The sequence below is a fragment of the Herpailurus yagouaroundi genome, unplaced genomic scaffold, assembly GCF_014898765.1.
Source record: "Herpailurus yagouaroundi ecotype Mexico unplaced genomic scaffold, PumYag 67503, whole genome shotgun sequence".
Classification (NCBI taxonomy): Eukaryota; Metazoa; Chordata; class Mammalia; order Carnivora; family Felidae; genus Herpailurus; species Herpailurus yagouaroundi.
This window is the reverse complement of record NW_024420310.1, coordinates 2,692,179-2,701,607: the sequence shown is the minus strand read 5'-3', so window position 1 is coordinate 2,701,607 and position 9,429 is coordinate 2,692,179. Positions and strand designations below refer to the sequence as shown.

The 9,429-nt window shown below is 42.5% G+C and overlaps 1 pseudogene; it reads right to left on the bottom strand.

The window, feature by feature from the left end:
• Positions 1-6,822: 6,822 nt before the first annotated feature.
• Positions 6,823-7,255, bottom strand: LOC121025132 (60S ribosomal protein L31-like; annotated as a pseudogene).
• Between the last annotated feature and the right edge of the window lie 2,174 nt (positions 7,256-9,429).

The following is a 9,429-nucleotide window of genomic DNA, read 5'->3' as shown; positions in this document are numbered from 1 at the left end:
CAGGAAAATGAGAATCTTTCAGTTTATAATTCAACATCCTCATTCTTATTATATCCACTCAGCCCAATACAGGAAAGTACACTGGGATTAATTATAAGGTTGTTTGGTTGATAACATAGCAAAATTTTAAAAGACTGAATGACTACGGCTATGGTCGGAAGCAACTGGCCATCATTTCCACCCATTTCTTGCATTAAAATGTAAATGAGATCGTTTGTCCACAGTATTGGAAGACATGCTAACTAGTTCCCCTTACAAGATTGTCCAGAATGGAACAAGTTCACACGTCACCCTGTTCAATCTACTCAGGACTGCCCATTCTGACGCAGGGGGATGAAGAGTGGGCCATAGTTCCCCCCTGGAGACAATGGCTCACCAGTGAGGAACCTTCTTTCCTCTCTTTGGCTTTCATGATTTCCCAACACAACTGGTTTCTTCCATTGCTTCCCCACAGTAGTCGCAATATCCTGAGTGTGTATACAGGACTGAACAGTAAAATAACCTTCCCAAAGTCACGCAGCTTGTCAGTATCAAGACTGGGCATTAAAAGCCCCTGTGACTCCAGAGTCAATGCTTCCACAGCTAAACACAGTCCCCTGAAATGGAGAGAAGTGCGTGAATACATGTGCATGCAGGTACCCACAGGCACATGTGTGTTAAGCACAAACACACAATATACTTCTCATACTGGGTTCTCACATGACCCAAAGTGAAGTTCACTGGTTAGATAAAAAGAAAAGGAATGTCAGGTGGTCACTTTCAGATATTTGAGAAGAATAATGTAGAAATGTCAGTCAAGAACAAAAGTGGTACTGCAGAGATTAAGCCATGTGTAAATGATGGCTGAAACAGCCAATGGAGCATCAGGAACTTGTAGGTGAGGACTTGTTCTTTTGCTCTGACTTTCAGAGTACTCTATGACGGGCTTTCTTCGAGTGGCATCCATAGGGGTCTCCTGAGGACCAAGGTTAGTCCAAAATGTATGTGGTAGAGAGGTACGGAGCAACTTGTCTCAGGTCATCCATTACACCAAGAGTCATGACGGGATGCAGAGCCCATGTCTTAGAAGCCAGTGATCTTCCCACTGACTAGACTAGAAGAGTCAGGGCGGCAAGAACGTGAGTGACAGAAAAGTCTTCGGTAGAAAATCCATAGCCTAATAAAAAAGGGAACAGTAAAACAGGGTTTTCTTGAGCATGGGAAAGATGAGCACATGAAAAAGGATGAGCAGAAGGGAAGGTACACCTCTGGGAAAACAGGGCTGTGAGTGCCATTTCTGACATGATCTGACTCTCTGGAGTCAGGGGCTGGGAGGGTGAAGGGAAGAGACCATCTGCTCCACCCTCAAAACATCTGTTATAAAATAAGACTGATGGCATGTGTCATGTCAGGAGGCTCTTGTGAAAGAAACTGCTGAGCCGTACATGATCCGAGCTAATGGAGAAGTCCCCAAGGTTTGGAGACCTAGATTCTAATCCCAATTCAACTGCCAATTTACTGTGGAACACTGGGAAACTGCTTAACCCTATTCTGTCTCAAATTCTCCAATGGCAGTGGGGCAAGTAAAACAAACACTTTTGGGGGTACTCCAAAATCACATTCTTGTATTCTTGGGAAGTACAATGTAACTATGAAGTCCTAACACCGTCCCTGCCTTTCCAGCTCCAAGGTGTCCCTCCATTTCAGCCCAAGGAAAAGAAACCTAAATCTTTCATTCTCTGTCGACTCCTGGAGAAAAATGCAGCAGAGCAGTCTTCCGTCCAAAGAGAGACTTTTAAGGAACTAAGGGAAAATCACAAACATAATTACATGTTTATACTTACACTGGAAAGAACGATATCCATTTTGTCATATCGACGATCTCATATTGAATATTTGCTAATAAAATATGGAAACAGAGTCCATGCTGTAGGTTATACAGGTTTAACAGCTGTCCAGTTCTTCAAGCCATAAATCCCCTTAGAAAGAGCAGACAATGGACCATCACCTGCCCCTGGATTCTTCATGCTAACAAGTTGTGCTCTACTGAGACTGGATGTATTTTTTGGAAAGCTCACAATAGAATAAAGTCAAACGAATTGACTGAACACTTATTTGGTATTTTCCGTTCAAGGCAGCCAACCCTAAAGGAGCTGGCAGTCTTATTAAAGGGAAACTGCTCATCATTATCATTTCCAGAACAAAGAAAGAAATTAAAGGCATATTAATTTTTCACATCTTGCCTCTGAATGGCCATAAATATCCCCACTCATCAGTATGAAACAGATAAATTTATCTAAGGCAGAGGGCCATTTTTCTGTCAATAGCTACTTATTCATAGGACAGAAGATGGGGAAAGGTAGAGAATCTTTTTTTTAATAAATGTTTATTCATTTTTGAGTGAGAAAGCATGAGCGGGGGAGGGGCAGGGGATCTGAACCCGTCTCTGCACCCTCGGCAGCACAGAGCCCCATGCGGGGCTCAAACTCACGAACCGTGAGATCATGACCTGAGCTGAAGTCGGACACTCAACTGACCGAACCTCCTAGGAGCCCCAAAGGAAGAGAATCTTGAGGTCACGGTATGGAAAATACTACCCTTAAATCCATCCCTTTGAGTTAACTGTTGCTCCCTGAAGGCAATAAATTTTCAAATGCAGCTATTCCTGAGAGGAATAGCACATTACGCTAAGATCATTTTAGTGTGAATTACTCTATTGGATGGCTTTGTCACTCAACTAAAGCCTGGGGGAGCATAGTTTGAGAGAACTGGACAGGGTCTGAAAGGGAAAGGATGCATTTCAAAAGAGGGCTCTGAGAAAGTCCCAGACAAAGCTTCACTTCTTTGCCATTTTGGTTGAAGTCAGCCTTGAGAAGCTTGGCAAGGTGATGGTATCCTTGGGAGTTATGACTGAATAAAGTAGAATTCCAAAGGGGAAGTTTTATAGTAAATACACTTGCATTAAATAGCATGTGGTGACCCTAGTGTTCTTCTAGAGTGGCACTATCCAGTAGAAACACCGCGTGAGGCACAGAAGTCATTTTAAATTTTCCAGAAGCCCCCTTTTGTGAAGTAAAAGGAAGCAGGAGAAAATAATTTTCATATTGGTTTTCCTTTAACCCAGTATGTCCAAACTATTATCATTTCAAATATAATTTATATAAAAAATAATTAAGGAGGCCATTTACATTCTTTTTTATACTATGTTTCTGAAAACTGGTGTGTGTTTTACACTTATACCATACCTCAATTCAGATGCTAAATGCTCGCTGGAAACATTTGATCTATATTTAGATCTCATAACATTTACAGTTGATAAAGTGGATTCACATACCCAAATGGTTCTAAATACACTTAAAAGGTTTCCCATAACTGAATCAAATATCAGTTTTAAAATATGAATTAATCACAACTAATTATCTGGAAATGAAAACAGGATCTCCAAGGCATGAAAACAACCTAAGGGTCCATTAACAGATGAATGGACAAAGGGGACACACAGTAGAATATTATTCAGTCATGAGAAAAAAGGAAATCCTCCCATTTGCAACAATACAGATGGACCTTAAGGACGTTGTGCTAAGTGAAATAAATCAGACAGGGAAAGACCAATACTGCATGGTATCACATATATGCAGAATCCAAATAAAACGTCAAACAGAAACAGAGTAGAAAAGTGGTTGCCACGGGTTGGGGGGATGGGGGAAATGGGAGAGGTTGGCATCATATTGTATAATTGAAATAAATTTTTTCATTAGTCGTAATTCAAAATTCAGTTCCTCATTGCACTGCCCACATTTCAAGTACTCCAAGACCACATGTGGCTACTGTATTGGACAGAGCAGGTCTAGGGTATGAGAAATGGGGAGCCAAAGCATTCGTGCAGGAGTCACAGCTTCACAGTGAGTATGGCTAAGTTCATTTTGCTTTTTTCGGGGACCCAGACTGTATTTGTCTACCTGGCCGGCCACTGAACACACGCTCTCCACAACTCACGAGGCAGCCCAGACGTTCTGACTGGGCTATACCCATAACTAATCAGCCCAACCTACTGCTTGTAAGAACAACTCCTCGAGGGTAGGATCCAGCACAGATTCAACCCACAATGCCTCGCCCAGTGCCTGGCATTAACTAAGCATTCAGCCAATTCTTATTAAATGAACGAAAGCCTGCTCTCCTGACAAGCGACCAATAGACTCGTTTTTATGTGCTTTGTGATGAGAGCCTCATTCACACTCAGCATCCCGTTTATCCAGTCAACAGACGGAATTCATGAACACTGCATAAAATAGCTGCCCACAGGAAGCCTATTGTCTACTCCCTGTCTCCTAAAAATGTGCCTAATGACTGATGCTGGACATTTCACAAGTTTAGTTGCCCTCTTAAACACCCCCAGAGGCACCTGGGTGACTCAGTCAGTTAAGTGTCCGACTCTTGATTTTAGCTCAGATCACGATCTCATGCTTGGTGGGATCGAGCCTTGCATCGGGCTGCATGGTGACTGTGCAGAGCCTGCTTGGGATTCTCTCTCTCTCTCTCTCTCTCTCTCTCTCTCTCTCTCTCTCTCCACCTCTCTCTCTCTGAAAATAAATAAATAACTTAAATAACTTTTTAAATTAAATTAGGGGCGCCTGGGTGGCTCCATCGGTTGGGCATCTGACTTCAGCTCAGGTCACGATCTCGTGGTCCGTGAGTTTGAGCCCCACATTGGGCTCTGTGCTGACGGCTCAGAGACTGGAGCCTGCTTCGCATTCTGTCTCCCTCTCTCTCTGCCCCTCCCCAGCTCACATTCTCTGTCTCTCTCAAAAACAAATAACCATTAAAAACATTTTTAATAAAAAAAAATTAAATGCTCCAATCAGGAGTGAGCTGCTGTAGAATTCTCTCGATGGGAGTTAGTCAGACCTTGAGCAAGGCAGAAACGAAGCACCAGAAAAAAGAGGAGAAGAGGGGCGCCTGGGTGGCTCAGTCAGTTAAGCGGCCGACTTTGGCTCAGGTCATGATCTCGTGGTCCGTGAGTTCCAGCCCCGCGTCGGGCTCTGTGCTGACAGCTCAGAGCCTGGAGCCTGTTTCAGATTCTGTGTCTCCCTCTCTCTCTGCCCCTCCCCCGTTCATGCTGTGTCTCTCTCTATCTCAAATATAAATAAATGTTAAAAAAAATTTTAGGGGCGCCTGGGTGGCGCAGTCGGTTAAGCGTCCGACTTCAGCCAGGTCACGATCTCGCGGTCCGGGAGTTCGAGCCCCGCGTCGGGCTCTGGGCTGATGGCTCAGAGCCTGGAGCCTGTTTCCGATTCTGTGTCTCCCTCTCTCTCTGCCCCTCCCCCGTTCATGCTCTGTCTCTCTCTGTCCCAAAAATAAAATAAACGTTGAAAACAAAAATTAAAAAAAAAAAAAAAATTTTAAAAAAAAGGGGAGAAGAGGCATGGCTACAGATAAATCAAGAAAGGGTACAGAATGAGGATGTAGAGGCACAACAGCCAAACAGTGTCTCCTTCACTGTGTGACCCTCAGCCAGCACTAATTGTGTGCAGTACCTCGTTGTGCCATGCCCAGTACTGCAGACTTCTGAGGTGGGGGGTTGGGAGAACATTTAGAGTGAAAAAGAATTACACCCACTAGGATGGCTACAATTTTAAACATGGAATGTAATAAGTGTGGGTGAGGATGTGGAGAAGTTGGAACCCTCATATAATGCTGGTGGGAATGTAAAACGACTTGGCCACGGTGGCAAACACGATGGTGGTTCCTCAATGAGCTAGTCAGAGGATTACCATGTGGCCTAGCAATTCCATAACTTGGTATAAGTGTGAAAGAACTGCAAACAGGTGTTCAAACTAAGACTCATACACAAATGTTCATAGCAGCACTATTCACGATAACCAAAAGGGGGAAACAACCGATATGTCTATCGATGGATTAGTGGACACATACAATGCATCCATACAATGGAACATTATTCAGCCCTAAAAAAGGAATGAAATGCTGAGTACTGACAAATGCTACATGGGTGAATCTCAAACATTTTATGCTAAATGAAATACATCAGTGGTCCAATGCCACACCACATATTGTATGATTCCATTTATATCATATATCCACAAAGACATACAGACAGGAAGATTAGTGCTTACTAGGGATTTAAAGGAGAGAGGAGTGGAGAGTGACTGCTTAATGGGTATGGGGTTTCCCTTGGGGTAATAAAAGTGCTCTGGAACTAGAGAGTGGTGATTGATGCACAACATTATGAGTGTACTAAATACTGCTGTATTGTACACTTTAAAATGGTTAAAATGGTAAAGTCTGTTTATGTGTATTTTATCACAATTTTTTAAATGTCAAAACAAGTATGGGGAACGACATTTATTTTTATCCAAAATAAGATGGAATTTTAATAATAGGAGATTGAAACAATTCTTTTCTGTCTTCCTTCTTCAATCTTCTTCCCTTTCTCCTTTTTTTCTATATGGTTTAAGGCCAATCTGTACCCCTACAATTCCTGTTTGCATTACAGCTTGTAGATGCCTTACCTTTTTTTTTTAAACGTTTATTTATTTTTGAGACAGAGAGAGACAGAGCATGAACGGGGGAGGGGCAGAGAGAGAGGGAGACACAGAATCGGAAACAGGCTCCAGGCTCTGAGCTGCCAGCACAGAGCCCGACGCGGGGCTCGAACTCACGGACCACGAGATCATGACCTGAGCCGAAGTCGGACGCTCAACCGACTGAGCCACCCAGGCGCCCCAGATGCCATACCCTTTTAATATATTTTTTCTTTTATTCAGTGCAATTGAACCTACCAGTACATTATTTTTAACAAACTTTTGTTTTGTGGCTGTATTTTTTCACTTTTATACCTTTATTTAACAATCAGCAGTTAGTCCTCATCTGCCTTAACTTTCTGTAGATTTTTGAAAGTGGTGACAGGTACATAGGTAACCAACATATAGAGTTTGTTTGTTGAATCTTCATCTTTGTTACATTTTCTGGACTACCGCATATGGATATGGTATGGAACATTCCTTATTCCTTTGGCCCAGACAGCTCTATTGAGCCTGGTATCGATGCCTACATCTGGAGCCCCCACATACTCCATGGCAAATTTCTGGATCACTTTGAGTGCCTGAGGGGCACACTTCTTGAAACCTACTCCATGGATGCACTTGTGAATGTCTATGGTATGTTCTCTGGTCACTACCTCGCTGATGGCAGAATGACCTTTCTTGTTCTCGCCACCCTTCTTTGCAGGAGCCATTCTGCCCGGCCCCGGTTGGAAAGGAAGAGCTTAACAAACTTTGATTCTAACAATGCATGCCTACCGTGTGTCAAGAACCATGCTAGGCATTTGGTAAACATTTTCTCAATGAATATAGGAAACGGAGATTTTTAAATTAGCAACAGCAACGATATTGCTTGAGGTCAATCTTTCAAAGAAGAAAAGTAATTAGAGGTGCCAAAGGTGAAAGACCAACAAAATGAATCTAACTTGGAAATCCTTATTTTCATCTTGACAGATGCATTCACTCATTACTAAAATGAAAGCGTACTGAGTACTTACAATGTGGCCCTAGCTGTAACAGCAGGATGATGTACAGACTCCTCCTGAAGTCAACTCTATCAAGACTCATAGAGTCGTTAAAACAAATGTACTATTTGTCTACAAGTGTGCAGGATGAAATAGAAGAATGTGTTGAGACCCTGTTGGAAGGTGGGTAAACACAATCATTCCCTACATGCCCATATTTGCGTGTGTGTTTCTTTCTATGAAATACACCAAAGTCCCACTGTTATACCATCCTTGGGGGCAGAGCCACAGAACTGCTTGGTTAGCGGCGAGTCCGTGTTTCACCAAGTGTTTCTAGCGCTGCCAGGAACTGAATACCCGGTGGACGTGGTCCAAGGTGGGTTATGTATAGAGAGGACCACATGATATCGGAGACCCATATGTTGTGTTCTGGCTCCAAATTTTCTACTTTTCTATTATTGTGTGACACAAGATCTTCCAGACAAGAATAAAGTTGAGCTGTCTCAAGTCTATCCCATTACTCCTAATGCTCACAACTCTTAGGTATATGTTAAGAGGATACATATAGGATAAGAAGAATATTCTTAAAGCCCCACACGTGCACACCACTAGAAACCGAAATAAGGAAATAATGAGAAAGGCAGCAACCACAAGTTCTCAGCAGAACAAGGCTGGCCTGCAGAGAGAGCAAAAATTACATGAAAGACACAAGTGAACCACACCCTAAATCTGAGAGCTTCGGCTCAGTGATGGAAGCTTCTGATAAGTTTCTTGTTCATGCTTTTATCATTTATAAGCTCAACTATGAAAACAAGACAGTAAGTCAAATATAAGGCAAAAATGGTAAGCAACAGTTGAACAACCGAACAAGAAGAAACATGAATTGGAAAGGGCTGGAAAGGACAAGGGCTCTGTAAATTACAGAAAGCCTTGGCATACTTTCTGGATTGTTTTGCTCTTTCTTCACACAGGCTGAGTGGAAGAGCCTCAGTATTTGCCATTTTGGCTTATTCATTAACCTCGGCTCACACCTTCACTTCAGAGACATTTGTGTATACATAAAATTGTCAGCCCCAAATAATAGATTCAAAATATGCAAGATGTGAAAAATTATTACAAAACTACTGTCTTGTTGTGGCCGGATTCTAGAGTATATAAAAGGCATTCAGACCCATTGTCTCGCTGGATGTTTAACACAAGTGATTTGAAACCCTTTCATCATACATTCTTCTGTGCATGTTCACACTAGTATTTTCTAGAGAACTCTATACCGTATTTCATGGATGCTTTATATCACTGTCAGTAAATTAACATTCACAGCAGCCTTAAAATCCCAATCCTTATATGAAAGGCAAAATTAGAAACAACCTCCACTTGAAAGCCCTGTTGAAGGCCATAGAAATCTTTGCTAAGGGCCTTGGTATTCAATGGCAACAATGGGCACAGTGGTTCCAGACAGTGGGTGAGTGCAGATAGAGCCCCACTGGGGAAATAAAACAATAGAACCTATGTTTGGGGGACCCAATTTGCATGCCAGCAGTCAGCTTCCTTGCACTTTTAAAAATGCAAAATCCTCACCTCCACGCGCAGTGCACCTGGTGGGCTAGCTAACCTCTCACTGTGACAGTAAGTCCACCTAATGGACTGTATAAACAGAAACCTGGTTGTGATTGTTTTCTGAATGGGGCTCATCCAACATGCAATATTACTACAGACGTGCCCCTTCCTTATTCAGGCAAACAAGTCACTAAGGACTTAGAGGAGAGAGCATTTGCAGGCTCATTTTGCAAGGGGGAGGGAGGGGGACGTTCTTTTACTACTGTGCTAGAGGAGGGGTAAAGAAGAGAGCCCGTTTCAAGAAATATACTACGAATAAGAAAACCTGAGTACTGAAACAAAATTGAAGAGGAAAGCACATTTATCAGTGG